Source organism: Anser cygnoides, unplaced genomic scaffold, assembly GCF_040182565.1.
Source record: "Anser cygnoides isolate HZ-2024a breed goose unplaced genomic scaffold, Taihu_goose_T2T_genome scaffold_42_1, whole genome shotgun sequence".
Taxonomy (NCBI): domain Eukaryota; kingdom Metazoa; phylum Chordata; class Aves; order Anseriformes; family Anatidae; genus Anser; species Anser cygnoides.
The window spans coordinates 1,257,048-1,285,022 of record NW_027103066.1 but is presented as its reverse complement, the minus strand read 5'-3'; the positions used below and the strand labels follow the sequence as shown (position 1 = coordinate 1,285,022).

Below are 27,975 nucleotides of genomic sequence, written 5' to 3'. Positions count from 1 at the left end.
CACTGGGTAGGCACAGGCCTCTGCCTTGTGTACGTCTGTCAGGATACAGGACCAAGTGCTTGTGGCAAAGAGCCTGTCTGACACAGGCAGGGGACTGCACAGAACCTCTGCTCTGGAACACTTTTGGAGCTTAGTGTTGGAAGAGACCCCCTCCACACCGTGTGTGTGCAGGTGAGCTGTAATGGGATACTACCTGATGATGTTAATGAAGTGTCATTAATTCCTTATTTGCAAAGTGCTACTGCAGGGCTGTGGTGAACAAGGTGGTATAGCTATTTCCCCCACCCTATTTGAGTGAATTCTGTCATAAAAAGCTAACATAAGGGCCTCATCAACACATTCCAAAGTCAAGCTTAAGACTAGCTTGCTGTGTTAGAGACTTTAAGACAGCAGTGGGAAGAAAGTGCACTTAAGGGAAGTGTGAAGCCAACAGATTTGAAGCAGAAAGAATAGGCAGATCATTTTCCCTTGGAGGATGAGGAATAATTCATAGGAATGCTAAAAGACCACAAGTGTGGCCAGAAAGTGTCAGTGCAGCTTGTGCTTGGAAGGTTTTTGTCACAAAGTGCATTTCAAGAATGTCATGTGGACAAGCAAGAGTAAGCAGACATTGACTGACCCTAGGTTGCTCAACATCTGATTTAACAGTGATTTTGCTAAGTATAGAAGCTCTTTTAAATAAATAACTCAAATCTGGACTAGATGGAGCACTGGAAAGCATACGTTCAGAAGGGAACACTCTGACTTTGACAGGAATGATGTATGAGACATAAAACCAGAGGCCTCCTCTCACTGTGAGTCCCATAGGCTTATTCCTAAAGTCCTTAATCAGCAAAGTTCACATTGACTCCAGCAGGTTTAAATCAAACTGGAAAGGGACATAAACTGTTATGTCTCTGGGAAGAAATCACATGGTGAGATCCAAAGTCTGTCTTTGACAGGATAAGCCTTCCGCACGCTGCTCTGGCCTGGCCACAGCACGGAAAGAAGGAGGTCACCAGTGCTGGATAATCCATGCTGGTATTTTAGTTCCAGTCAGGAGTGAGCTTCTGCAGAAAATCAGCTAGTCCTCAGTGTCCTCATTTTGGTGCACATTATGGAGCAGTCTTGCAGTACCTTGTCTGAGCTCCTTTCACAAAGAGAGAGGATCTCCGGCTCCTCTGGCAGAGCACTGGACTGGAGCTCGTCTAGGGTAAACCCACCCTAAGGTGTCTGTATGGTGGATGCTGGGCCTTCAAAGCTTTTTTTGCTCCTATTAAGTCGCACTAATTGCCAGTCTACAGATACACAAATATTTTCTGTTTCACCCTTTGCTTGAAGCCACAACTGAGCCTGGTTATGGCTAGACTGCCTTTTTGTTGTTGTTGTTGTTGTTGTTATGTGTGGGAGAAGCATCCAGCATTGAGAGATCTTGATTCTGTAACGGGACTTATTTTTGCTCTTGTGAACACCTGTAATAGTAGCAATTGGTAGAGAATAATACTGAATCTGCTTCAAGAAATGATAACTCCATAGTTTCAGCTCTGCAAAGTCTCTGAAAAGTGTCTGAGTTTTAACAAATCTGGCCTTGTCATGTCTAGGCTAGAAGTCGCAACAGTAGCTCAGCTTTAATGTTATACAGTTCTGCATGGCCTAAAGGATTTTGTATAAAAAGCAATGCAGGAAACGCTGAAGACAAGTAGCAACAATCCTATAATGAAAAACACAAACTGGTTTTATACACAGCCCTCTTTCATTCATGAAGAAAACAAAAAATGTCACTTACCTACCATTCCTTTCAGTAACACAACTTTTGTAAAACACCTGCAGCCTGGTAAATAATATGTTGCTCAGACAGAGTACAGACTTCTAAATAGGTAACTGCTTTGGATTTAGACACAGTATTAATTAAGAAATTTGGTGAGCCCCTAAAATAAGTGTGATATGTTTTAGACGATTTCCATGTTTCTAAGATTTACTCTCATTGAAAAAAATAGAATGCATGTGACTTTGATTTTGTTTTGTCTAATTTAAGGGAGTAAGCATATATTAATCAACACTAATTTTAAGAATTTTTAGCTTCAGAAGTAACTTTACCTCAGGGTTCCATACTGAGAAATTTATTGTTTACCATGTCAATAGACCTGTATTGACTCAAATCCATAGATAGGTAGGAGGATGCCATGTTTTTTGTTGTTTTGAAAAAGTCATTCCAGGATAGCTTCACTGATCTCTAGGAGTTATGGCACTTCTATGTGCCACTGCAAGTAGCAGTAGAAATTGACCCTTTCCTGGGAGAGCATACAGTGACATCTAGTGTATACAGCTATATAAGTGAAAACAGACTGGAAAGCACCACAGCTTTAGGAGTGGTCATCTGGCTTCATACGAGACTATCTCCAGAACTAATATACTTACAGTGATGTAGAGGTTTTAGAAGCTTCAGCTGGCAGAAACAGCGATGCCTTCAAAGTCAGCACCAGCAGTCAACAACTTACATAACTGCTTTGGGAAGTAACAAATGATGTTTTCCATATTTTAGGTGCTGTCCTCCAGAAAATCTCCACTAGAGCCAAAGGGTGGATTGTTCTGTTCGCCCGTCTGTTGATTCTCTTGTTTACATGGCAGCCTTCATTCCCCCACCCTGACACCTTAAATGTGCTGCAGTATAGCTTCTCCTTTCAGATGTGCCCACTCACCAGCAGCAAGGCCTGTGCTGGTGCATCACATTGTTGATCTACGGGAGCTGATGGAACTACTTTAATCTGAAGGCTCTGGCTTACTACAGAAGTGGCTTTTTCAGAAAAGGAAGGATTCTGTGAAGTACTGAAAGAACAGCAAATAGCAAAAATGTGATGAAATTATTCATATCATTATTTTCATCTTTAGAGCTGTTCTGTAAGTTTTCAGGAGCCTGATCATAGAAGGTGTCTATTTGTTTATCAAGGTACAAACATCTGCTCTCAGCATGTATGCTCAGACTTTCATAGGAGATACTTCCTTGGTATTGTTTCTGCTGATCTCAGAACAAGTGCAGCTAGTTATGGCAGGAGGACATCGAGATCATTATGGTTCATGTCTCTATTTTCCTGCATGTGTGTCATTTAAAGCCAGAGCACTGCTGTCCAAGTATGAGTTCATGGAGGAGTGAATAGAGACTCCCAAACTGTCACTTATCTACTCAAGTGAGCTCAATAAGTGTGCAAAGTAGGACAATAAATTGATGAGAAATGGAACAAAAGGAACATTAAATGGAGTTTCCAGTCCAGTACAATATGGAGTACTTGACTGTATTTCAGATTAATTTTTTTTATTTTCTTCATCCAGGTGAACATGTTTTTCTTAGGCTGTTTTTGTTGGCTTTGCTGACTTTTTGTGACTGCAGGCTATGGAATAAGACAGAAACAACCCATTCTTTGTGCAGGGTGTGATTTTGGACTTGGTATAATCAAAGCTATAGCATTCATTGCAATGGTCACTTATCCACTGTTTTATAGTTGTACCCTGCAGCCAGGTTATAGAAGGTATTTTCAGTCAGCTATCTAAAATGACCTGTGAGGCACTAAATCCCCTGTTATTTTTTTCCCTTGCAGATGTCACCATTGTCCACATCTGCCCACCAGGCCCTATGACAAGAGCGAGAAGCCATGTGTGCTATCGGAGTACATGGAGAAATACCCCCTTTAACCCTGCACACTTCCCAGAGACTCATTCAAACCAAAGGATGAGTACAAGATGGCACAGATACCCATGGAAGGCATCTCAACTGCAAAGTACGAAAAGGAGTGAATGAGAATGAGGGTTGTGTTTTAGAGAATGTGTGTTTTAGAGATGGGCAATAGAAAAAACAAAAATGATTGCTTTCCACAAGGGGAACCCGAAGACAACAACTCTGGGGTTATACAAGCACTGGTGAGGAGTGATGGATGTCTGAGGCCAGTTGTTGCAGTGGAGGGAAGCGGTTATTTTTCTTGCACTTCCAGGAGGCTGAGATGTGATCTGATTGAAGAAAACACAGGCCACAGCAGCATGGTTATGGCCCTGGTGTTTGCTTGCTTCCTGTTTTGGGAAGGCTTCTGGGAAAGAAGCTGAAATATTGCCTGGGAAACTACGGATGATATCTGGGGAGTATTTTTCTTTTGTTCTGCGCTTTGTGTGGCACTTTGTACACTGTAACACGAGTGACTGGTTTGTGAGGAGGTATGAATATGGTAAAGCTTGATGACTGGAAGGGGGGTGTGGGTGTGCTCCTCAGGGTAGTCCCTGTGTAGTGCTGGGCAGTTTTTCTTCTCGGCTATGCTGCAGCCCAGTGCTGGTGTTCAGCAGAAATCCTCACACTTGCACTGTTGCCTGATATTTGCTTTCTTTGTGCTCAGAGGCACAGTCACAAACAACCTCACACTTGCCTTTGCTGAGCTGAGTAAGAGACCAAGGAGATGCCAATGGCTATTAATAAACTCTTAACACCATCTGTATGTCCTTATCCTGACAAGCTTTATGAACTCCTTCCCCTCTCTATGCCTTTTTAAGAGTTGTCAAACTAAAACACAAATGTTGCCGTTGAAGGCCAAAATGCCTGACTTTCACTCATATTAGGGATGCCTCTCTCTATGTTAAAGGTTTCAGCAGGGACTGAGAGGGCTTTGATGAGACATTCTCACACGTCACTTCTATGTGTGCCTCCCACCTAGAGCCGAAGCAGCTAGATGTCCATGTGTCTGCCCATAAATCCTGGGCTCATTTGTGTCCTCTTAAGGACAGTAAGGAGGTGCAGCCACTATGTGGGTTCTGTCAAGGAGTCCTAGAAACTTCTTGGTCAACCAGAAAAACTACCCTTGCTTGGACAAGGATGGTTATTCCTATAATAACTATTACTCCTGAAGTTTAGTGAAAAGTTTCTGAAAAGAAGAAACTAATTCTACTTGCTTCTTCAGAGCATGCACTTTATCAAACAACTAAAAATCACCTACCCTTGTAAGAGCAGAAAACAGAGCTTGAGCTGCTAGCCATTGGATTGCAAATCTTGCTGTCCTCTGGGCAGCACTCACAAGAAAAGACATCCACCTGGAAAGTGCCAAGGCCTAGTGTAAAGGTGTCACCATATGTTAGACTTCTGCTAGGATCTCTACTTCTGTGTGATTAAACTCCTCTCAGGCAGAGTGAATTGATGGAGTGAACCCTCTGCTGAGCATCAGATGTTGCAGGTAAGCAATAAGCCTCCTGGACAAAGTTCAGGAGTTGTAGGCAGTACCACTTTTCACAGTGTCTTGGATGCAGGTTGCCACTGACTTACCAGCCCATCAATCTGTCCGCTGTTGTCTCCACTACAGGTTCTGTTGCAATGCAATAGACAGAGTGAGAGAAAGTGCTCTTGCTGCCAAGAAATGCTTGATCACACTGGTGAAGAATCACCTGCCTGTGATCAGTTACATGCCCCAGTACAGGCTCAGCTGCTTCAAAATTGGGTTTTATTGTGCTCTGAGAGTGGCTTGGGAAAGATCATCTCTGTTATTGAACCCTCCCTGCTACTGAGGCTGCTGCATGCCTATTTTATTGCTGCTTGCCTTTTCTTGGCCCCTTAAAAAAGGATACCAAGTGGCTACAACTTGTGTGACATCTACATAAGGAATTCTTGATGCCCTTGGAATTATTTACTTTTGCATTTCTGTTTTTACCCCATACTTAAAAATTTGCAGTGTGAATGTTCCTTCCCTCTGCCACACAGTCTTTTGAGAATCTTGTTTATTTCCTAAATTATGTGACTAATACATTAAATTCAGAGCCTCAGAAAATGTACTGTTAATATTAGAATAGCTCCAGTACTGACCGTTTCTCCTGCCCAGCTGCCAAAGGTGTAAACAAATCGGCATACCATTGAAATATTATTCTGACACTAGAAACTGAATTCTCTGGTGCCAGGCAGCAGGCTGTCTGTCCTATACAAGAGGATGTGTGTGGTGACATAGGTTCAGGTCAGTGAATGTCAGACGGTGATGTAATTTTCTTCTCCATCTTGTTTCTGTGATGTTTTGTTACGTAACACTACCCCAGTATCTTAACATAGTTATTTTACAACGGTACATGAGAAAAAGCTGCCTGTCTGACCACACTGATGTTTCGTTTCTCAGTTGGTGTCTAGCAGGAAAAATGTTTTGTTCTCTCTCCATCCGGGGCTAAACAGCTGTGCAATGCATTGTCTGGGAAGGCTGTTCCCTCTGTCATGCCTAGATAGCCTGCTGTAATTATTGGGCTTTATAAAAGAAGTTACGTCTTCTGGTATAACTTCCCTGGATAACAGACATAGCTTTGAGGAAGGCCATTAACCTTGCTCGGTGGAGAGAAGGGGCAATCTGTCCTGCCTGAGTTTGTCCAGAGCTGCCTAAGTTCCTTTTTCAGAATCTGGATTTCCAAAAGTGAAGGGCTAGTGTGTTTCATTAATGCTTGTATCCTATCCAAACTTGCTTAGGTTGTGAAGGTAAGAGGAAGTAATAATTTCTGCGTATGTCCAGAAGGAGCATAATTTTGTCCTTTAGAAAAAAGACATAATGAAATTATTATTCACAGGAGAGATTACATAGCTCATGAAGTGTTGCCATTGAAACTTAAAGTACCTGAAAAGCATGTCAAGAGTGATGAGAGCATGGATTTGACCTCCATTTATAGACAAGATTATAACCCCCACCCTATCTGTCAAGTACTTCCTTGCCTCCCCCGTGAGACGAGAGACATCTCTGGTGCCAAGATGGACACAAAATCCACTTATGAAGGTATGTGTCCTTGGTTCTCATTTCAGGACTATTCCAGCAGTATTACCTTTAGGCTATACTGACTATACTCTTGGTGTACTGCATGGTTGGCACACACGGTCAGTGGATCAGACACATCTAAAATGTGCAGAATTCAATAGGTCTGAGCAGGTCATGAAGCATGGGACCAGTTTTGTGTGTGCTGCAGAGTTAATATGTGGATATACGAGAGACGTAAGAGAATTATGGACATCCAGAAATTCCATGCAAATGTCCAAAGCACTCAAGCTCTCCTCCTGGTAAAACATGTGAACTGTGCACCCAACTATGCCTTCATTTTTTAAGCAACAGTAACTTGGTGTAGGTGGTTTGGCTTCATGGGACCACGTTCCTTCCTTTCCACCAGCATTACTTCTCTGTCTGCATGCACTGGAAGAAAGCTTTCAGTTACACTGTCACAGTAACTATTGGTTTTGGTAGAAAGACATAAAGAGAAAATTAGAGTTGCTCCACTTTTGCACAGCTGCAAAATGGTGCTAGGTAGATAGCTAGTATTGTTGTATTTCTTACAATATTTTTTAATGTCTTATTTTTATTGTGCTTTACAAATATGAAAACTTTTGATTGGTGCTGGCATTGAGATTTGTCCCATTGTACAGAAACAAATTTTTCTTAAAACTCAAAATGATAAAGGAAGTAAGGAAACAAAAGGTATGTGAACGCAGTGTTAATGAAATGACTGCAAGTTGGACTTAAATACAGCTGCGTATTTGCAATGGCAGGAACTGGAATTTTTACATTAAGGATACAGGAAATACTGTCCATTTAGAATGACTTGCCTGGTGAAGACTATGACCCACAGTGCAAAATACCCACATATACACAATTTTGAACACTTTGTTTTGCATAGGCTATGTAACCAGATGGTATTCATTGGGATAACCTCACTGTGTGCAACAACAGAAGGTTGCTTTGCACAAGCAGAGGATCTTTCCTTCTGTATTTATATATCCGTAACTACTCTGTATCTGAAACAGATGTATATCCTTGTCTTTTATCAATATTTAGGTCAATACCTTAACTGTTACTCCAGAACTCTAATAAAATGTAGCATATATACATTTGGTTATAATTTGCAGTATTTCAGAGAACACTGCAAATAGAAATCTTCATCCAAACCACCTGAAAGATCAAGTTGCATACTGAATTTGTTCACTTTTAAAGGCCCAGGTTCACAAAAAGAGTTTTCATTGTGCTATTCTCTAAGCACTCCTACGTTTTACTTATCAACACTCCAAGTATGAAATTTTATAACATGCTATTCCATTAATTATTGTAATTCAAATATTTAAGCAGCATATAAAACACGTACAAGTGCTGCTTTGTTATTAAACTGCCTTTCCTACTGTATTGTCCTATTTCTTCCCACTACACGCACCACAGGTCAAATAACATTGTAGGTTTAAGATGTTGATATTGCATATCACAATTAATGTCAGATGACTTTGCAATTTGAGGTTTCAAGATTCTTATTTATTCTCAGCCACACACATGGCTGTTTCTATTCATTTGCAGGTATGTAATCTAATTTTAGTGTTGTCTCACTTGTAGTGGGATGTGTGTAACCCTCCAATAACATATGGTTCATATCCTCTACTCCCTCCTGTACCACCTAATGTTTTCAAGATTGTGCTACAAGGGAAACTATTAATATCTACGGGAGAAGAATTAGAGTTACAATAAAATTGTAACATATTTTGAAGGAGTAGTAGCACTGCTGGCTTACACTAAGTAACATAAATTCATAATGCCTATGAGGTCTCTGAATGTGTAGAGCTTATAAATTTTTAAAATCGAAGACAGATGGGCTAGCTTGTCATATTTTGAATATTTTGCAAAAGCTGTGCTTACATCCAAAACACACTGTATATTTTGCAGCAAGGATGATGGGGGAACCTAAAAGGATTTTGGTAGCTCTTGACTGGCACCTGAACTGTCAGATCTCTGAACCAGCCCTTGTGCAGAGATGGGCCAAGTCTCATCAGCAGTCATTTTTTATCAGTGTATTAATACATCCCCTGTAATGTCACACGTTTGTATATGCTTTTGGTTCACCCTGCTGGACCATCTCTCCAGGACAATGATATGCCCTGGGCAGAGGCTCAAGGTGAGGACCCCACCAGCGGGGCAGTGCCTGGATGTCTCTTATTGCCCCAGCAGAAACATGAGCTTGAACACTCCTTGGGCTAGCAGAGCATGTGGCCTGGACTTCAGTGGCACCAACAGCAGCAGATGAGTATCTATGCTGGCACACACCACCATGTTCATAGCTCTCTGCACTAATTAGCTGCATGAGGGCAGCCCTGCACCCAAGCGCACACATTTCCATTGGACCAGGCCTTTTCCTGTGGACTCAAATGCCTGTCTCCACCAGACTGGGGACACTTTCCATGGGCTTCCGTGGGGGAAGGATTTTGGATGTGGCATGCAGGAAATCCCCTGTGCTGCAGGCCTCGTCTCCCTTTCTGCTGCCTTGCACAGGCATCCCTGCAGCCGTGTGTGCCCCGCAGTGGGGCCAGGCTGCTGGCTGGGAGCAGCACGGCGCCTGTGGCTGCTCCTTGCTCTCCTGTGGCAAAGCAGAGCAGCTTGATTTAAACCAGAAGGACTTTAAATAGACATCTAATTGGGGAAAAAAAAAAAAAAGACTTTGTTTTTGGTAAACTTCACATTGTAATGAACACATCCTTTGTGTAATTGTGTTTGTGCAGTACTGTGGCTGCTGCTATTCAGGAGGACTAACTCTGTTTGGATTGGAGAGTTCGAATATCCTGATACCTAATTGCATCATTTACTCTCTAGTACTTTGAAATCCAGACTTCCTTCCTGTGCAGAGTCAGCTGGAAGCTTATTTGCCTTATGACTCTCAATGTAGTTTGAAAGGAGGGAAAACTGGGAAAAAAAAAAGAAAAAAAAAAAAAGAAGGAGACTTGGGTTAGCTCCAAGACTATTTCATTTCAACTTCCTACCAGTAACCATAATGCTCTCTAGGGGAAGTTGCACAAGATTACTAGGAAGGAAAAAAGAAGGGCTTGTGGCTGCTGCACGAGTCTGAGAGCTAGGCAGCTTTGCAATAGATTTCTAGTGTGAATGGGTGCAAATCTTTTAAGTCTCACTGCCTCGCTCTGCCTGATATCCTGATCAAGAAGGAAGATATTGGTGCTGAGTTTAATGTCATGAATCTGACACTGACCTCAGAATTAGATTCCTGGTTTTGCTGAAAAATCCACATTATGGAAGCTGTAACACAGCAGTACTTGAACAGCCTTTCATTAATGTACCACAAGGCCTGAGCCCCACTGGGGGTGAAGCACAGCCAAACCTTTGATTTAGAGATGGTCTCAAGTCAAAGCCTCAGATCCAGACAGCTCTCCTTTAAATTTTTATAATGCTCAAACCTCCTACTTTGCAAATCCCTTCTAATTTTAAAGCCCTATTCAGAGCAGAGCAGGAATTGCCCAGGAACTAAAAGGATGAAGCACTTCAATGGATGAATAGTCACTGCAATTGGCTAGGGAGAAAGACTCACAGACGACACATAACGTGTGATGTCTGAGGCTCACTTTTTAGATCATATTTTTAGGGTGTTAGGCTTAAAAAATATGCTGCTTTGTGGCACCCATTTTGTTGTGGGAGGCAGCCAGAGAGGAGCAAATTTATTAAAATTTATTGACATTAGTCCTCTGGGACTGATGCTGAATCTATTCTGTTTCTACTGAGTAGGAACAAAGCCAAAGATATCAGAAATTTTTTCTACTACTTGACTGAAAGGCTTGGCTGTCAGAAGAGAAAATATTCATGTTAGCAGGAAAGGAAAACCCACTTCCTCAAATTTCTTACCCAAACCTCAGCTCTGAAAGAACCTGAACTCTGGGAACTAGTACTCCTATCTATTCCTATGAAGTGTTAGTAGGACGTAGTACTCGAAGCAGCTCTTGTTACCACAAATGATATTTTTCCTGCCTGTGTTATGCACAGGACAGCATTTGCAGGTTTGTGTTACAGTCTGTTAGTAGCAGATCATACTTTCTTTCCTTCTCCTAGATAATAGCTAACATCACCACCTCATCTCTGTGCTGAAGGCAACACTCCCAGTGCCGATCCTCCCTCACAAATACACCCTGGGAACATTTTCAGATGTCTTCTAGACTCACATTACACAACATTGTTCAACTTTCTCAGACATGACTCTGGATCCTCAAAGATCGACAGCTATCTCCCACTGAGATCATTTGAAGGCCTGGGAGGAGAAGGAGAGAGGGGTATAGAAAGGAAAAAAGGAATCCAATCTTGGTTCTAATAATAGGTTTATAAAGCAAAATCATATGCTTATATTCCCAAACTAGTCTGAGATAAATGGTCTGTATACTTCACAGATGAATGTTTAGTTTAGTATTTTTTCTGTTTTTTTTTTTTTTTTGTATTTTTTTTGCTTTGTTTTGTTTTGTTTTCTGCAAACCCTATGATCTGTCAAGCTGTTTGATTCTTTGATTCATGTTGTGGTGGTTCAATGTGATGCTAGGTTTACGTTTTGATCCGCTTTCCCATCTATCCATTGGAGTATACCCAAGTGTGTACATACATTTTGGGGCAGCCCCACTCCTCTCAGGCCCTTTGCTGGTGACATGGGATTCTTTGACTTTTTGTTATCTAACCTTATGATTATTTTGCTGCATTCTGTCTCCCAGATTTATAGGAGGGAAAACTTGTCAGGTCCCTTTACAACAATTTGGTAAAAGGTTTTCATTTTCCTTTTTTTTTCCTTTTTTCTTTTAAAGGGAAATAAATAAATAAAATGAAAAAAAAATCCATTCCATTTATATTTTCTGTAAAAGTCCTTGCCTCGGTGAAGCAAAGGCTGTGATCCCCTTGTTCCTCCATTTTCATTGCATTTGTCTTCAAGCTTTTCCACAAGTCCCACAGCAGCGTGATTTGAAATGGGTGAGCTGGCAAAGTTTGAGTTGCTTCACTTTCTCGCAGTACCTTGTGGTGTCTCTGCACTCCACTGCCAAAGGAGAAACGAAAAGGAGAAATGGTGATGAGGCAATGAAAGAAGGACTTTTTAACTGAGAACATTTCATAGTGTGGCCAAGAGGGAACCAAAACAGCTTTGTACTGGGAGGCCTCACAGTGAGCATGACCTTGACTTGCTGCAGATGCTGAGTGGGGACTTCATGCAGCCAAAGGCTCAAAGGAGAACACGGTGGGCAGCCATTGCTTTCAGAGCATGAGGAGAGCTTTTGGGAGAGCTTTTGAAACTTCTCCAGCACTCCTGTGTCATCTACTGGCATTCTAGGGAAGCTCTAGAGTTTCCTAACAGCTGTTACACCGAAGATGAAGTAGTAAATTAAACTGGAAACTTCTTTAACAGAGTAACTCAAAGGTACTTTGTCCAATCTCATGCATTTCAAAAGAGTGTGTGGGAATGCCTCCACAGCTGACCAGATGTTGTGTTGTGCTTTTCACGTGTGCCAAAGAACACAGCCCAGGGTGGAGATGTTTAGATACTTTAACCTACATTTCAAGTTCCCTAGGACTTTGGTCCCTAGTATCATTCAGACAGGTTTTGAGGCCTGCAGCCTCCTGCTTTTGAGTTGCAGGTTGGAAAACTGTCCAGTATCTCAGCCAGACCTTGTGTGCATTTTTTTATCTGATGGAGTCCCATTTTCCATATTAAGGCTGGAAAAAGGGATCATCACAGGGCAGTTATACAGCTCACTGCAATAACATCTGTGTTTTTCTTCATGTCTGTACCACTAATGGACAGTTGGGCCATTTTACATGGTTAGCAAGGGGATACAACGCAAGTCAACCCCACTGGACACCACTGCCAGCAAACTGCAATGGGCACCTTGTCCCCCATGCTGGGAAGCTGAGCTTTGGACACTGCATTTTGCATCTGTTCAGGCTGGAGGATCCCCAGGAAGCCCAGCTGTGATGCCCAGCACCACAGTTCTGGGAGATGGCTCCATATGGAGGACCCAAAGGCCTCCTCCTACCTCCTCCATCCCACTCCTCCCCTCTGCTCAGGAACGTACTGTTCTCACAGGGCGTGATGTTGCATCGCTGCCAGTTGGCTGGCCGTGGTCTCCAGGAGCAGTAGTGCTCCAGCACAGGCTTGTTGGTGCGAATGTGCACGCAGTCCACGCGCCGGGACTGGAAGCCGTAGTTTCCGCAGGTAGCTGTACACATGGTCCACAGGCTGACCCTCCAGTGCACGCCGCAGATGTCAGTCCAGCAGTTCTGAGTGCTCAAAGGCCTACGAGCAGAAGGGAAAAGGGGCCCTGTCACTCACTGTGCTGCACGAGAAGCAAGTGAGTGCCACTCTGGGCAGCATGCACGCTCTGGGGACTGCAAGCCTTGCATGTTCCAAATATAATTTGTTCAGAGCACGGTTTGGAACAAGTCTTCGCTTGGGGCAAGCACAGGTAAGCCTCATGCACTGAAAGGCAATCTTGTAACTACACTCAGGGACCAGACCCTCAAGTGTTGCCAGCTGGTATAGCACAACTGGAGTTAAATGACCATTTAAACTATTTGAGGGTTTGGCCTAAATACCACTTGCCATTAAATGCCAAACCAGAGCTCCACCGAAAAGATGTAATGAAAGAAGTGGCAGCCAGTAAAACTCATCAGAGGTTTGTTACTTGCTGATGTCTGTAACCAGTGGGAAACAAAAACAGTTCTTAGAAACCCTCCTTTTCCCTTTAACCCTGTCTCAGAAGGGAAGAAGATTATAGAAGAACACTTGGTTCTCTTCTTTTCATCACAAGGACAATTAAAATACATGTTGTGGTGCCAAAGAGCCTCTAATAGTAATTTTCAGCCATAGTTAGGCTTGATTTACATGGTTAAATGTTATGGAAAATAAATATGTTTTTATAATGTCAATAGTGGAGCTTATCTGTAGGAAAAAAAAAGCTGTGGAGTCCGTTCTATCCAATGAGCATTTATGTCTAATTGAGAGATAAGGAGAATGGCAGCTTTGGGAGTTCTTTCATTACCAGCAGAACCGAGGTAACAGGTCTAGGAAGAGATAGCATGGCCTTTCAGTCAGGATTTGGCATGTCTAGAAGGCTGTTCAGTTGTTAGATAGCTCTCTCTCCCCCCCCCCCCCCCCCCCCCCAAATGAATCAATACTGAAGTCTGGGCTTAAGCCTGCTGAGATTTATGCCACATAATTAAACAGGTTGTACCATGACCTTTTTGTTACCTATAGAAAACACAAAAAATGTCAGTTAAATCACTAGTCCATTCAAAATCTATGCAAAAGACAGTGGTTTCAGTTGTAAGAGACTCCTCTCCTACCTTGGTAAGGCACTGCATTGATCAGATGACACAGAAGTCCCATCTTTGGTCTGGCAAAGTATCTGTCTGTGTTGTACAGCCAGTTGTGGTCCAATGCAAGGCCCATTACACTGTAAACACAGAGAAACACTTAATGGAAGTAAAAGGCAATGTTCCCCTTTTATAAGACTGCTGGTGAAATAAAGTGCATACTGCCATGCAGTGACTGTGAAGCTTGCAAGCACTTCCTGCAGCTCTGCACACTTTGGAGGCTGAGCACGCAGTCATCTTTTGTCCAGCAGTATTAAAACTGTATTTCTGTATCTGCTCTGTAGATTTATTACCCTCTCCTCTTCAATAGTTCACTCTTAAATACATCTGTTAGGGCAAATAAAATACTCTCACATCGTTAGCCAAGATCCTATGATCCGTACAGGAAATCTCAATACATTCATTTCACTGTGCATTTTGCAGCTTGAACTATCACAATTTATGGGAAAATTGTTAATAACCAGGAACATAATGGACCAAGGACATATTCTACTACAAATAACAATTTAAAAGCATTGCAGAACAAGAAATGAAAGCTGCAAGCATGACAAACACAGCAGATCTGCAAGTTTGGTCCAAAAAGGAAGTTATCCTAACCAATTCAAGTGTCTCAGCTGCACATTTGCTGTTTAACTCTTATAATCCTCTCCTTTGATTAAACTGCAATTAGATATTGATATGTAGCATGTGTTTGTGTTCTTTTAGAATTAAATCAAATGTTAGGAAGCAGATTGTTTACTAAGTATCTGGAAATTATATTCCAGAACAGACTGGGGGTTTGTTAATGTGAAGAGGGACGAAGTTTTGGCAGGAGAGGGCTGCTCTCTCTTCCACACTTCTATCCTCCTCCACTGCTACTAGAAGCTCCATTTCACACTACCACGCGCTCCTCACATAATGCTCACTTCCTGCTTCTGTTTCTTCCCCCCCTGATAATTGGAAGAGAGAAGAAAATGACTGTGCTGTTTCCCATGCTCTCAGTCAAGCCCCTTGTTGAGCAAGGTGGGTGGAAATGTCATTCATTGGAGTGTGTGGAGCACTTCTGCGTTACCTGTAGGACTGGCAGTCCTCATCAGCAGCAAGCTTCAGTGACTGCTTTCAAAACATTATGTGATACATAGCACAGGTCAAATAGCCCACAAAATGCCACTAATATTAAATGGGAGGTGGAAGGGAAAGAAAAGGAATTAGTTCTGGAGGCACAGAGAGGGTAAGTCATCTGTTTTTCTCTGTTCTTTGGGAAAGTTAGTCACTGCACCTAGGCAATGTGGACCTGATGGCCTCTTCAGAGTATCCCATGATACTACTCAGACAGTCATTGAGCCACAGAGCCACTGAGCCAGTGGTACATTCCTAACTGTAATCAGATAGCAAATAGTCTTCTGGCTTAGAGACTGAGCTGTATAGACCCATGTGGGACATCATTTTTTTAAGTAGGAGAAATACTATATTATAATGCACGGAGGTCAGGTGCAACAAATGAATTCAGATCTCTGATCATCTCGGCTGAGTATGATGTCATGGGGAACTGGATAAACCATAATGATCTAAAAGCAAGAATGAGGTAATTTTTTTTTTGAAAGGATAATCCAGTCCTTACCTGGAATTCCACAGGGACTGAAAATTGGACAGTTTGTTTCCTTCATAAAGAAAGATATTTCCTTGCTTACTCATAAATGTAATACAATTACTCACTCCTCTTTCATGAGGGAAATTTCCAAAATACACAAGAGTTTAATGAAGATGTTTTCAACTAGTGAACAAAAATAAGTTCTAGTCTATGAAGATTTTTTTTCTAACATCATAAGAAAACTGATGAGGCATGCTGTATTGTGCATGATACTCTAAGCAAATACAGAATGCATGTGGTTATAAATAACAAACTACTATGTTACATTAACCTCTAACACAATGAGATAGCATTTGTCATTGTTTTTAAACTGGCTTACCACACGCTGATTAGAAAAGGATGCAACGTATTTCATAGTAGTTGACTATGTCAAGACTGGTAGTTAATACTCTAGTAACTTTGTTAACCTCTTCTGGCATTGTAAGAAGCCTCACTTCCTTATCTTTTATTTTTTCCTTTCAAAATGTTTATTCCACCAAAAGTGATGTTAAAGCATTAGTATCTGCTTTAACTTTTAGAAAAATTGTCTTCCGTAATTTTAACTCTCTTGTTCATCCTGGTATGGTATACCCCTACATGAGAGTCACCACTCTGTAGATCTTTGGACTTAAAAGTTTCAAGTTTCTACCCCTAAGTCTGGACTGTCGTGGATTCATCAGCCTTCACATATGTCTCAGTCATGCTGGAGTGGAGAGAAAAGGGAGGATAGTAATGACTGGTCCTAGGTTATAATTGAATGTGTATTGGCGAGTATCTTTTCAGGAAATCTCAGCTCACAGAAAAAAAAAAAAGACAAAGCAAACTCTTCTCTGGATTCCCACGATAAGGGGATTTAACTCCAAATACTTGGAACATTTGGTATTTATGGAAAGAAACTTTTTAACAGCTGATCATTGTATGAAGCTGTAAGGAGAGAATTTGAAGATCTGAAAAACAGCATGAAGTAATCTGAAAATGCTTGTAGCCTCCTATTCTGCATTTCATTGTGAAGCTAATCAAGAAGACTCATACTTTATGAGGTTCTCAGGCAACATCAGAAACATTTTAAAACTGTGTTCTTGTACAAAACCCACCAAACCTACCATGACCATCAGTCCTGACTCCTGACAACCAAAACTGAGACACACTCCATGGGTGGTAAGGGCAATTGTAGACTCAGAGAATGCTATTTCCCAGACTTGTAACCTGTCATTATAATGAAGATCTGCAGATATTTCTACTGGGGACAAAAGAGGGGTCTGCAGTGGAAGTCCTGTTCACAAGCAGTTCTTCTGGGGACTGCAGGAAGCTACAGAAACCCAAGCATGCAGTGCATCAAATCTGGAGTTCAAAGAGCTGAGCAAATTAGTAGCCTTCTCAAAAGCCTGCAGACCATAGCCTCTCATCTTCTGTCAGCTCTCCCCAGCCCACACTATGAGGCTGTTTTCAGACTGCTGGCATGCTTCTTACCTGGCCCCAGGATGAGGCCACCCACTCGACACAGGGTTGCCTGTTACAGTTCTGAGTGTCCACGGGGCGCTTGGACACCTGGACACAAGCCTCGTTCGACATTGGGACAGAGCTGCCTTTTGCTGTCAGCCACTGACATGTCACTCGCCGCATCTGGATGCCTCCACCGCAGCTCCGTGTGCATGGAGACCATGATGTTACCATCCATCTGTCAGAGAAAGGCAAGGAAGTCAGGGAGCACATACGTGCTGTGAGCGTGCTGCCTGCGGTATCATCAGTGCCAACCAGAGTTTACGTGTTGGCCCAAAGAATGGCTTGGTTCATTTGGGCCACGACCCTGGAAAGTGCTGAGTGCCTCAGCCTCCTATAGTAGTCACTGAAAACTGCTCATAGGATGGAAGCCGGGAAAAGATTATATTTTTTATTTAAGTATCTCTCTGACAGTTCTTTGGGCCCAGAATTCATATTAGTTTTGCCCTTAAGGTTGTTTTTAAAAGCCTAGTAAATATTGCTAGCCCAGTCACAGGGGTTGGACATGGTTGCTCTCACACCACTATGCCACAGGAGCCTTAATCACAGGCAACAATAACAGCCCCAGCAGTGGGTCACAGGGCTTGATCACAGGTTACAGTCACAGGCTGCAGCCAATTTTCACTCCTCAGCAGAGAAAACTGTCCTCATAAAGCTAATAGAGTAGCTCTCAGGGCACTTCGAACTTGCTGCTGACAGAGGAACCAAGAATCTGCTGGTGCGTGTCAGGCCCTGCCTGCTCTGTTACCTCCCTGACAGCTGGGGTAATATAGTAAAGCCTGATGGTTGCTCAGGGATGGAGCTTGTAAATGGACAGCACAGGGACAAAGAACATATTTTTTCTTTCCTCTTGAGCTTGGACTGTGCATTTAACTGCTGAGGGTCTAATCCCGTATGTGCTGGGATTTAAAACATCCAGTATAACTAATAAAAGACCTGTAACAACAAAAAATAATTGTCCAGGTCCAAACTCTTACCAAGATGGACAGTACATTTTGCCTATTTAAGGCTGATTAGGTGAAACACTCATACAGTTGGATTTGGGAAGAAGATACTGGTAGGAACAGGAAGGACACAATTGATTATTAGTTTCCTGAAGAGATTTATGGTTGTCAGCAGTTTGCTTCATTAAGTTTCAGGATACACAGCAGGAGCTGTGTGATATTGGGGGGAAAATAGTGCCTATCTCATCCCTCAATGGCAGTGTTTCTGGTTACTTTGCAAAATAGGCAATAGGTGTTCTTGAGCCCCATGGAGAGGCATCCGTTACTGCTCCTCAGTTTCTGCAGGTGATTAATTCCTGAGGTCATAGAAACAAGTATGTGAACAGACACACTCCTGACAAAAACACACAACTACTTTTTTTTTTTTTTTCTTGCAGTTTGGTGAGGTTGAAACTGAAGTTTTTCCCATCCCTCCCTCATAAAGCTCTGCCCTGCATTTCAATCAACTTTTATTTCCAAGCATACATCTCAACAGGAGCTGGCGGGACTCATAGAGAGCGCTTTAAACTAGGTAAGAAGGGGGACGGGGCTCAAACAAGGCTTGTTGGAGCTGTGCCGGGGGAAACAATGGCTAGGCCGGGGAAGAAGGCGATGGCCCAGCTGAAGTGCATCTACACTAATGCACGCAGCATGGGTAACAAACAGGAGGAGCTGGAAGCCATTGTGCAGCAGGCAGGCTACGACTTGGTTGCCATCACGGAGACGTGGTGGGACCGCTCCCACGACTGGAGTGCTGCAATGCCTGGCTATCGGCTCTTCAGGAGGGACAGGCAGCACAGAGGGGGTGGTGGCGTGGCTCTCTACATTAGAGAATCTTTTGATGTTGTGGAACTCCAGGCTGGGAATGATAAGGTTGAATCCCTGTGGGTTAGGATCCGCGGGAAGGCCGGCAAGGCTAGCTTCCTGGTCGGGGTCTGTTATAGACCGCCGAACCAGGATGAGGAGACGGATGAGGAGTTTTATAGGCAACTGACAGAAGTTGCAAAATCGTCGGCGCTTGTCCTCGTGGGGGACTTCAACTTCCCGGACATATCCTGGAAACACAACACGGCACAGAGAAAGCAGTCTAGGAGGTTTCTGGAGAGCGTGGGAGATAGCTTCCTGACGCAGCTGGTCAGTGAACCTACCAGGGGTGGTGCCCCGCTAGACCTTCTCTTCACAAACAGAGAAGGACTGGTGGGAGATGTGGTGGTCGGAAACTGTCTTGGGCAGAGTGACCACGAAATGGTAGAGTTCTCTATTCTTGGCGAGGCCAGGAAGGGGACCAGTAAAACTGCTGTATTGGACTTCCGGAGGGCTGACTTTGAGCTGCTCAGGACGCTGGTTGGCCGAGTCCCTTGGGAGGCGGTTCTGAAGGGCAGAGGAGTCCAGGAAGGCTGGGCGCTCCTCAAGAAGGAAATCGTGATGGCACAGGAGCGGTCCGTCCCCACGTGTCCAAAGACGAGCCGGCGTGGAAGAAGACCGGCCTGGCTCAACAGAGAGTTGCGGCTTGTGCTTAGCAGAAAAAAGAGGGTTTATAATCTTTGGAAAAAAGGGCGGGCCACTGAGGAGGACTACAAGGATGTAGCGAGGCTGTGCAGGGAGAAAATTAGAAAGGCCAAAGCTCATCTGGAGCTCAACCTGGCTACTGCCGTTAAAGACAACAAAAAATCCTTTTACAAATATATCAACGCGAAACGGAGGACTAAGGAGAATCTCCATCCTTTACTGGATGTGAGGGGAAACCTAGTTACTAAGGATGAGGAAAAGGCTGAGGTGCTTAATGCCGCCTTTGCCTCAGTCTTTAGCGGCAATACCGGTTGTTCTCTGGATACCCAGTGCCTTGAGCTGGTGGAAGGGGATGGGGAGCAGGATGTGGCCTTCGCTATCCGTGAGGAAATGGTTGGCGACCTGCTACGGAGCTTGGATGTGCGCAAGTCGATGGGGCCGGATGGGATGCACCCGAGGGTACTGAAAGAACTGGCGGAGGAGCTGGCCGAGCCGCTTTCCATCATTTATCGGCAGTCCTGGCTATCGGGGGAGGTCCCAGTTGACTGGCGGCTAGCCAATGTGACGCCCATCTATAAGAAGGGCCGCAGGGCAGACCCGGGGAACTATAGGCCTGTCAGTTTGACCTCAGTGCCAGGAAAGCTCATGGAGCAGATTATCTTGAGGGTCATCACGCGGCACTTGCAGGGCAAGCAGGCGATCAGGCCCAGTCAGCATGGGTTTATGAAAGGCAGGTCCTGCTTGACGAACCTGATCTCCTTCTATGACCAAGTGACGCGCTTGGTGGATGAGGGAAAGGCTGTGGATGTGGTTTACCTTGACCTCAGTAAGGCTTTTGACACAGTTCCCCACAACATTCTCCTCAAGAAACTGGCTGCTCGGGGCTTGGACTGGCGTACGCTTCGCTGGGTTAGAAACTGGCTGGATAGCCGGGCCCAGAGAGTTGTGGTGAATGGAGTCAAATCTGGTTGGAGGCCGGTCACTAGTGGTGTCCCCCAGGGCTCGGTACTGGGGCCGGTCCTCTTTAATATCTTTATCGATGATCTGGATGAGGGCGTCCAGTGCACCCTCAGTAAGTTTGCAGATGACACCAAGCTAAGTGCGTGTGTCGATCTGCTCGAGGGCAGGAAGGCTCTGCAGGAGGATCTGGATAGGCTGGAGCGATGGGCTGAGGCCAACTGTATGAAGTTCAACAAGGCCAAGTGCCGGGTCCTGCACCTGGGGCGCAACAACCCCAAGCAGAGCTACAGGCTGGGAGATGAGTGGCTGGAAAGCTGCCTGGCCGAGAGGGACCTGGGAGTATTGGTTGATAGTCGGCTGAATATGAGCCAGCAGTGTGCCCAGGTGGCCAAGAAGGCCAACAGCATCCTGGCCTGCATAAGAAGCAGTGTGGCCAGCAGGTCTAGGGAAGTGATTGTGCCCCTGTACTCGGCTCTGGTGAGGCCGCACCTCGAGTACTGTGTTCAGTTTTGGGCCCCTCGCTACAGGAAGGACATGGACGTGCTCGAGCGAGTCCAGAGAAGGGCGACCAAGCTGGTGAGGGGGTCTGGAGAACAAGTCTTACGAGGAGCGGCTGAGGGAGCTGGGCTTGTTCAGCCTGGAGAAGAGGAGGCTCAGGGGCGACCTTATCGCTCTCTACAGTTACCTTAAAGGAGGCTGTAAAGAGGTGGGGGTTGGTCTGTTCTCCTACATGCCTGGTGACAGGACGAGGGGGAATGGGCGAAAGTTGCGACAGGGGAGTTTTAGGTTGGATGTTAGGAAGTACTTCTTTACCGAAAGGGTTATTAAGCATTGGAACGGGCTGCCCAGGGAGGTGGTGGAGTCACCATCCCTGGAGGTCTTTAAAAGATGTTTAGATGTAGAGCTTAGCGATATGGTTTAGTGGAGTACTTAGTGTTAGGTCGGAGGTTGGACTCGATGATCTTGAGGTCTCTTCCAACCTAGAAATCTGTGATACTGTGATAAGGGAGTGGAGGGAATAAAAAATCCAGAAAAATACAGAAAAGCACTTACACACATCTCAGCTAAGGAGCCACTGGATTAGAGAACGGGGGCATTTTTAACATGGAGAGAGTATAACGCTAATCTGACTCTCTGGATAGACATTGGGATGTATTCTTTTTTAGACCAATGGGTGGCAAAGGAGGAAAGTGTGTTCTGCAGGGAGAAAGCAGCAGAACAAGGGAAAGACCTTAGTGTAGTCAGAAGTCTTTCAAGCTGTCATGACTCCACTGTGTTTATCAGTAACAGAAAGCAAAGGATTACAGGGGCACTTAAACTGAGACAGTCTGTAAAAGGAGGTAGACCTCTGTCTGACCCCCTTCATGCCCACAAAGTCCAATGGGATGTGCTAATTTTACAAAAGACATTTCCACTCTGTGAAGGGAATTCAGCTTTACATCTGCAGCTGCATTTCTGCCTGTTTTGGCATTCAAGCAACACAGAACTCAGATAACAAACAAAGAAACAAAACCTACTGCAAAGTAGCTGCTAAGTCTAGCTTCTTTGTCTGTTTTGCTGTTGGAATCAAGTCTTATGATGCCATGTGGAATACAAAAAACATATGACCCTGCAGTTCTTGGGTGATGAAACTCCTGTGTGTACAGAGCTGTGTACAGGATAGGCACCAAATTTACAACCAACACAGGCTGGAATTACCCAAGAAAACTCAGCCCATACAAGTGTATGAGATGAGATGGGCTATGTGTGAGGATGCTGAGAGAGCTTGCCCATGTCCCTTCAAGGCTGCTTGCTATCATTGTTGAAAGGTTATGGATACCGGGGAGGCCCCTGACAATTGGAGAAAGAGAAGCATTGCCACCATCTTCAAAAAAGGATGTAGGGATTGTTATAAATTAGTTTTGGTAGAAATCATTCCCGACACATCGTGGGTAAGGTAGATCGAATTTCAATTTATTTGAGCAATTCAGCAAGCAGCGATAAGTAAAACAGCGCTGGGCGGCCGGGGAGTCTCCTGCTCCGCCAACGGCGCACACCTAAGCCCGCCAGAGTCTTGGTTTATAGCCTAGTAGTTCCGGGTTTAGTAGCACCTCCTGGTGTCTTCTACGACTGCGCGGCCTGTTGCTAGGGGGTCTTCATCAGTCCTCTGGTGGTCGTGGGGATGAAGATCGTCGTCTTCCTCTGCGTTGGGGTCGTGACTTTGCTGCGGTATCTGTGTTCCCATGCAAGGAGGAATGCCATTTTGCCCTTATTTGGAGCTGGTTTCTATTGCAATTGTTAACTTAACAGGAAGTTCCCATACTTGTTTTTTTCCTTCAACAGGATATTGGGGGTATAAGCAGTCAACCGTTGAAACCCCCCTATCAGCAACATTTAATGAACAAACAAGGCTTTACCCATTACAGGGATGACGTATAGGGAACTCGTCAGTCTTACTGGGGTGCCTGGGAAAATCCAGAAGCTAGTCCTTGTGGTTCGTGTTTCTGCACAAAAGGAGAAGATGACTGTGAACAGTCAGCCCAGACTGATCAAAGGTAAGTCATGTCTGACATACCTGATTGAATTCTGTGATAAAATGACCAGATCTGACGACAAGGTGAGGGCCATGGAAACCATTTACTTGTCTCCATCAATAGTCTAATATCCAAGCTGCATTCTGGATGGGTTGACATGGCTTGGATGAAAAATGGGTTTGACGATGAGGCTCATAGGGTGGTGATGAATTGTTTTTACTCTGCCTGAAGGCTGTTAACAAACAGGGTCTTATGGGGCTCAGCATTTGTCCCTGTTCATGTTCTTGTTGGCTCACTTCTATCAAGCTCCCCCTGATGGCAGCTGCACCCCTGGGCATACTGAGAGTTTCCCTCAAGTTTCGTGCCCTGCCTAGGTGAAGCCCTGAGCAGCCTGGCTTGAGCTCAGCCAGCCCATGGAAGCCTGTGATTCTACTTGGCCTTGATGGGCATTATTAATGAGTCATAAAGGGAAAAGCAGAAAAGGTAGACTTCTTAGGCAGAAAAGGTAGGCTTATTGGACAAGTTTTCCTGTCATTCAAGATGTTTCTCCATCATCCAAAATGACAAGTACCAGTAAATGTCTGGAAAACACTTTTTAGCCTTGATGTACCGTATTTCTTGTGCTGTATTTTGATCAATTATGAAACAATGCTGAAAGCTGATATTCAAAAGCACTGATCTTCCAGGAAGCTTTGGCTCTGGGTTCAGATTTGAAATTTGCAGCTTAGACCTCTCTGTAACTTTGATTTACATATTATTATTATTATTATTAATCTTTTAAAAATCAGCCACCATATTGTTAATCACAAACAAAACTCAGAGAAAAACTGTACAGTGCTGGCCCTAAGACATGATGTCTTTTCAGAGTGAGTTGATGTAAGCACTAGGGCAGGCATCTTTTCTAACTAGTCAGTTACTGGGACAGCTTTGTTTCCAGGGGTCCAGATTATTACTTCTGGGGCTTCCTTTCTTCTGTTCACTTTCCAGTCATTGCTATTGTATGTGGAGAGTACTGAATTTATGCTAATAAACCACAAAGATCAATGCTTTTTCTCTAACGAGGATCTGGCCTTGAAGGGTCTGAAAATCTGCTAGTACTTAATCGGAGGTAGGAAGACAAGTACATTGAGTTCTTTTAATTTACAGTTTCAACATACAGTAAGTACTGTCTGAAGGCCCCATTTAGGGTGAAATCTTTCCTTTCATGAAGTACAGCACTGTGCTCCCCCTCCCCATGTAACGTCAGCCCCCAGTGAAGTTTATGAGTTTAAAGAACTGGTGAGGCTTGAAATGGAAATGAAAGTTCAGTTTTCTACCTCCTTGTAAAAATGCTGACTATTCCCACTGTCAGGGAAAAATTCAAAAGTACCAAGAAGCTGTGACCTTTGTTAATAAAGAGTAAGCAGTAACTTTTCCATCCATTTCTAACATAACTACTGAAGGAGTAAACACTGTCTGTACCATTTACTGTCAACATTTTCCACAAATCTTGCTACTAATTCCCAACTGTCAAAGTTAAGCACTCATAAATTCCCTTTTAGCCATGACTTTTCCCCAGACAGGCAGTGGCAAGGCTACAATGACATGCACTCCAGCACCAAAAACTTTTCAAGTACACTTTAAAAGCATATATGACATAGTAACATGGTAAGGACAAACCGTGAAGGGCAGTCTCTCCTGTTGCATGCGATGGGCTGCAGGGCTGGCTTGGGCTTCTCTTTGCAGTGGGATATGTTGACTTCAGTCCCATCCAGTAAGCACCTGAGCTGGGGCAGCTGCACCCCTTTGTGGCCACAGGAAGCAGAACAAGCCATCAGCTTGTCCACTGACCACTGGTATTCTGGCAAAAAGCATGGGAGAGACACATTAACACTTAAAAACTGTCAGCGGGAGATCCTTAGAAAAGAGACTAATTCTCTTTTGTAACAATGTCCCTCCTTCTCCCCCCCCCCCCCCTTTTTTTAAATTGTGCTCAGAAGCATCAGACATGGAAATTGAATGATGCTGTAGCACAGTTCAGTGATGCCAAATGACAGGTACGTGGGGCATCACAAATCCCTGCATTTATACCAACTTAGTTGGGTAATTCATTGAGCCTATTTGTATGTTAGCTGTCTGTAAATTAGTCAGAAACTTCAGAAGGCCATTGGGAGAATGAGACCAGCAGGTACTATGGCAAGCATGTAAGCTCCTGGTATGCAGCTAAACATGACACTGCAGAAAGCCTCACAGCTGGTATGTGTGGTACACATATCTCTAATTTAAAAGATAAGCAAGTAGTATGTGTGTGAAAATAACTACCTTCTCAAACACTTGTGAAAAAATACAAAAAAGGGAATTTTACAGTGACAAAGAAGTATGGAGCATCCTTAAAAGTAATATAAGAATGATTTCATAGGATATTAAGCTCTTCAGATTTTTTTTTCCTTAAATGATATTTTTAGTTCCCAGTGATTTCTTCCTATTATATTCAGTCAGATTATTTTTTTTTTTTTTTTGTGTCGGTTCCTGAAAAAGGTGTTAATCCTTCTGGCAATACATCCTTTATTCACTTTTCAGAAGGCTACCAATTCACTTTTTAAGGTCCCTAGATAATTCATAAAGCTTGATCAGAGTTCTAGACCTTTGATAAATATCAAAGTAGTGTAGTCTGATTAACTCCCAAGAAGTCCCCTGGTTCGTTCACTCCAGTTGATTTTGTCAAGTGATTTCATACCATGAACATTTATTGCAATGCAATTCAGTGGATTCAATTACAGAGGTCAGTAAATATTTCATATTCTTCTTTGCAAATCTACTCTTAAAACATATTTTAAACCAACTTTTAAACTCAAATAACAACATAGTGGTGGGAAACCATGGCGTCTGCAAGGAAGACACAATTTGGCCTTGCCTTTCACTTTTGTGAGAGCTTTGAGACTGAGATAGAACTGAAGACACATGCTCAGTGTATTGCCAAGCATTAAAAAGACCCATCCTGTTTTCACTTGTCACATGAAGGACTTTCTGAATCTTCTGGAAAGCCATTAGACCCTCTCATTGAAAAGTTTGGATCACCCCAAAGTAGGAGAATGAAAGGAAAGAATGGTCTTATAATCTGTTTTAACATCTTAAAGGTACACTTTCAAATTCAGAGCTATGCATTCAAAAACACAGTGTACATACTCATTCTTAACCATTTATAATTGTGAAGGGGTATGATTTAGTGAAGGACATTTCTCACCATGTAGATTACAGAGATCATCCATCCTGAAGGTGAATGAAGGGGTCACAACACATTTTAAATTTTGTTGCAAAAATTAAGGAAAAGTTAAATTATTTTCCACTCCGCCCCTGACAACTGTGGAAATGAAAGCTGCATATTCTGGTCCAACCCATCCACACTGCTCTGTTCAGTGACTTTGTCACCTTCAGTTTATTTCTAGGGTAAAAATAACAGTGACAGCAGTTTTACAAGCAAAGGGTTTTCAAGTAAGTAGAGACTGTGTAACACTGACTTGAGAAGATTAACAGCGAGTTTTCTAATTTTAAAGATTTGATCTGTGGCACCCCTGTCTCAAATTTCTAGTTGACACAGCAGCTATAAGTATAGCTTGAATTATCAAGGTGTGCTACATGCTCAGCAGGCCAGAAATATCAGATGTCATTTTGGGAAAGTGACACTGTGAGTGAAACCTAAGACATTGCAAGTTATTTGCTAGGCCTGCAAATCTATATCTATGGTGGTAAAACATCAAAACACCTATTTCCTGCTGTGCTTCATAGCCCTGGATTAAGAGACAAGAAATACAGGATAAGAAAGGCAATGCATGGAAGTCAATGCCAAGAAGCTTCATGGGGGAGAAGGACTGAAACCAGAGAGTTACCTTGAATTGTCAGGGAAGTATTTTGTATCAGTGAGCCAGCCTCATTCTGAGCAAGACAGCTTCAGGAGCATCACTAATGTTGAATATCTGAAGAACTTGTCCTGCTGCCAGGAGGTGATGCCTCAGACCGAGAGGCTTGCCGGAGTAAAGCCAGGTGATGTTTGGGGTTGGATGGCCATCCACAGCACAACCTAAAAAATAAGGACATGAAATAAACCTGCTGAGTATTGAACTTGTTGTAAAATTACATGCCCTGAAGTGGGCAAAAATTAAAGGAAAAAATCACTTCCATTCATTTTTTTCCTAATTTTCTCAAAATGATAAATACAAACATCATAGTAGTGAGTACCTTCTCATCAGCTGAAAGAAAAAAACAACACCTCCAAAAAGCCAGTTAATCAGCCATATGAAAATCTCAGATCAGTTCAGAAATATTTATATTAAGCATTCTAAGGTTACCATTAATTTAAATCATTCTCATTTCAGTATTCAGGAAAGTGGCAGAGTGAAGTTACACACCTAGCATAAGCTCAAGAAACATTTTTGAGCAAGCAGTACAAACAGAACTTGCCCTCCAACTCCTCTATTTTAGCCACAGGACCACCTTTCTCTCATTTTTTTTTCTTTTTTTTCTTTTTTTTAATTTTAATGTATTAAACATTAGAAGTTTTATTTACACAAAAGTTATCACAAATTTTTCATTGCATAAAAAAATGTTGAAAAAACAAAGATGGAACTGAGCTTTTAGAGGTTGTTTATCTCAGTGATGAGCAATTCTTCAATCCAAGCCAACCAAACCAAGCAACTGAAGAAAACTGGCGAATCTGTAGCATCATTTGGGAGTGCCTACTTATCATCAGATCAACTAATGAGGTTTAGGTTCACGGTGAATTCTTTGCCTTTTGAGCTAATGGA

General features: G+C 43.2%; 2 pseudogenes; one reads left to right on the top strand and one right to left on the bottom strand.

Annotated features, from left to right (window-relative positions):
* Positions 1-3,983, top strand: part of LOC136789187 (stabilizer of axonemal microtubules 1-like) — a 44,087-nt pseudogene extending 40,104 nt beyond the window's left edge.
* A 6,381-nt stretch (positions 3,984-10,364) lies between these two features.
* LOC136789184 (ADAMTS-like protein 1) overlaps positions 10,365-27,975 on the bottom strand; it is a 108,553-nt pseudogene continuing 90,942 nt past the window's right edge.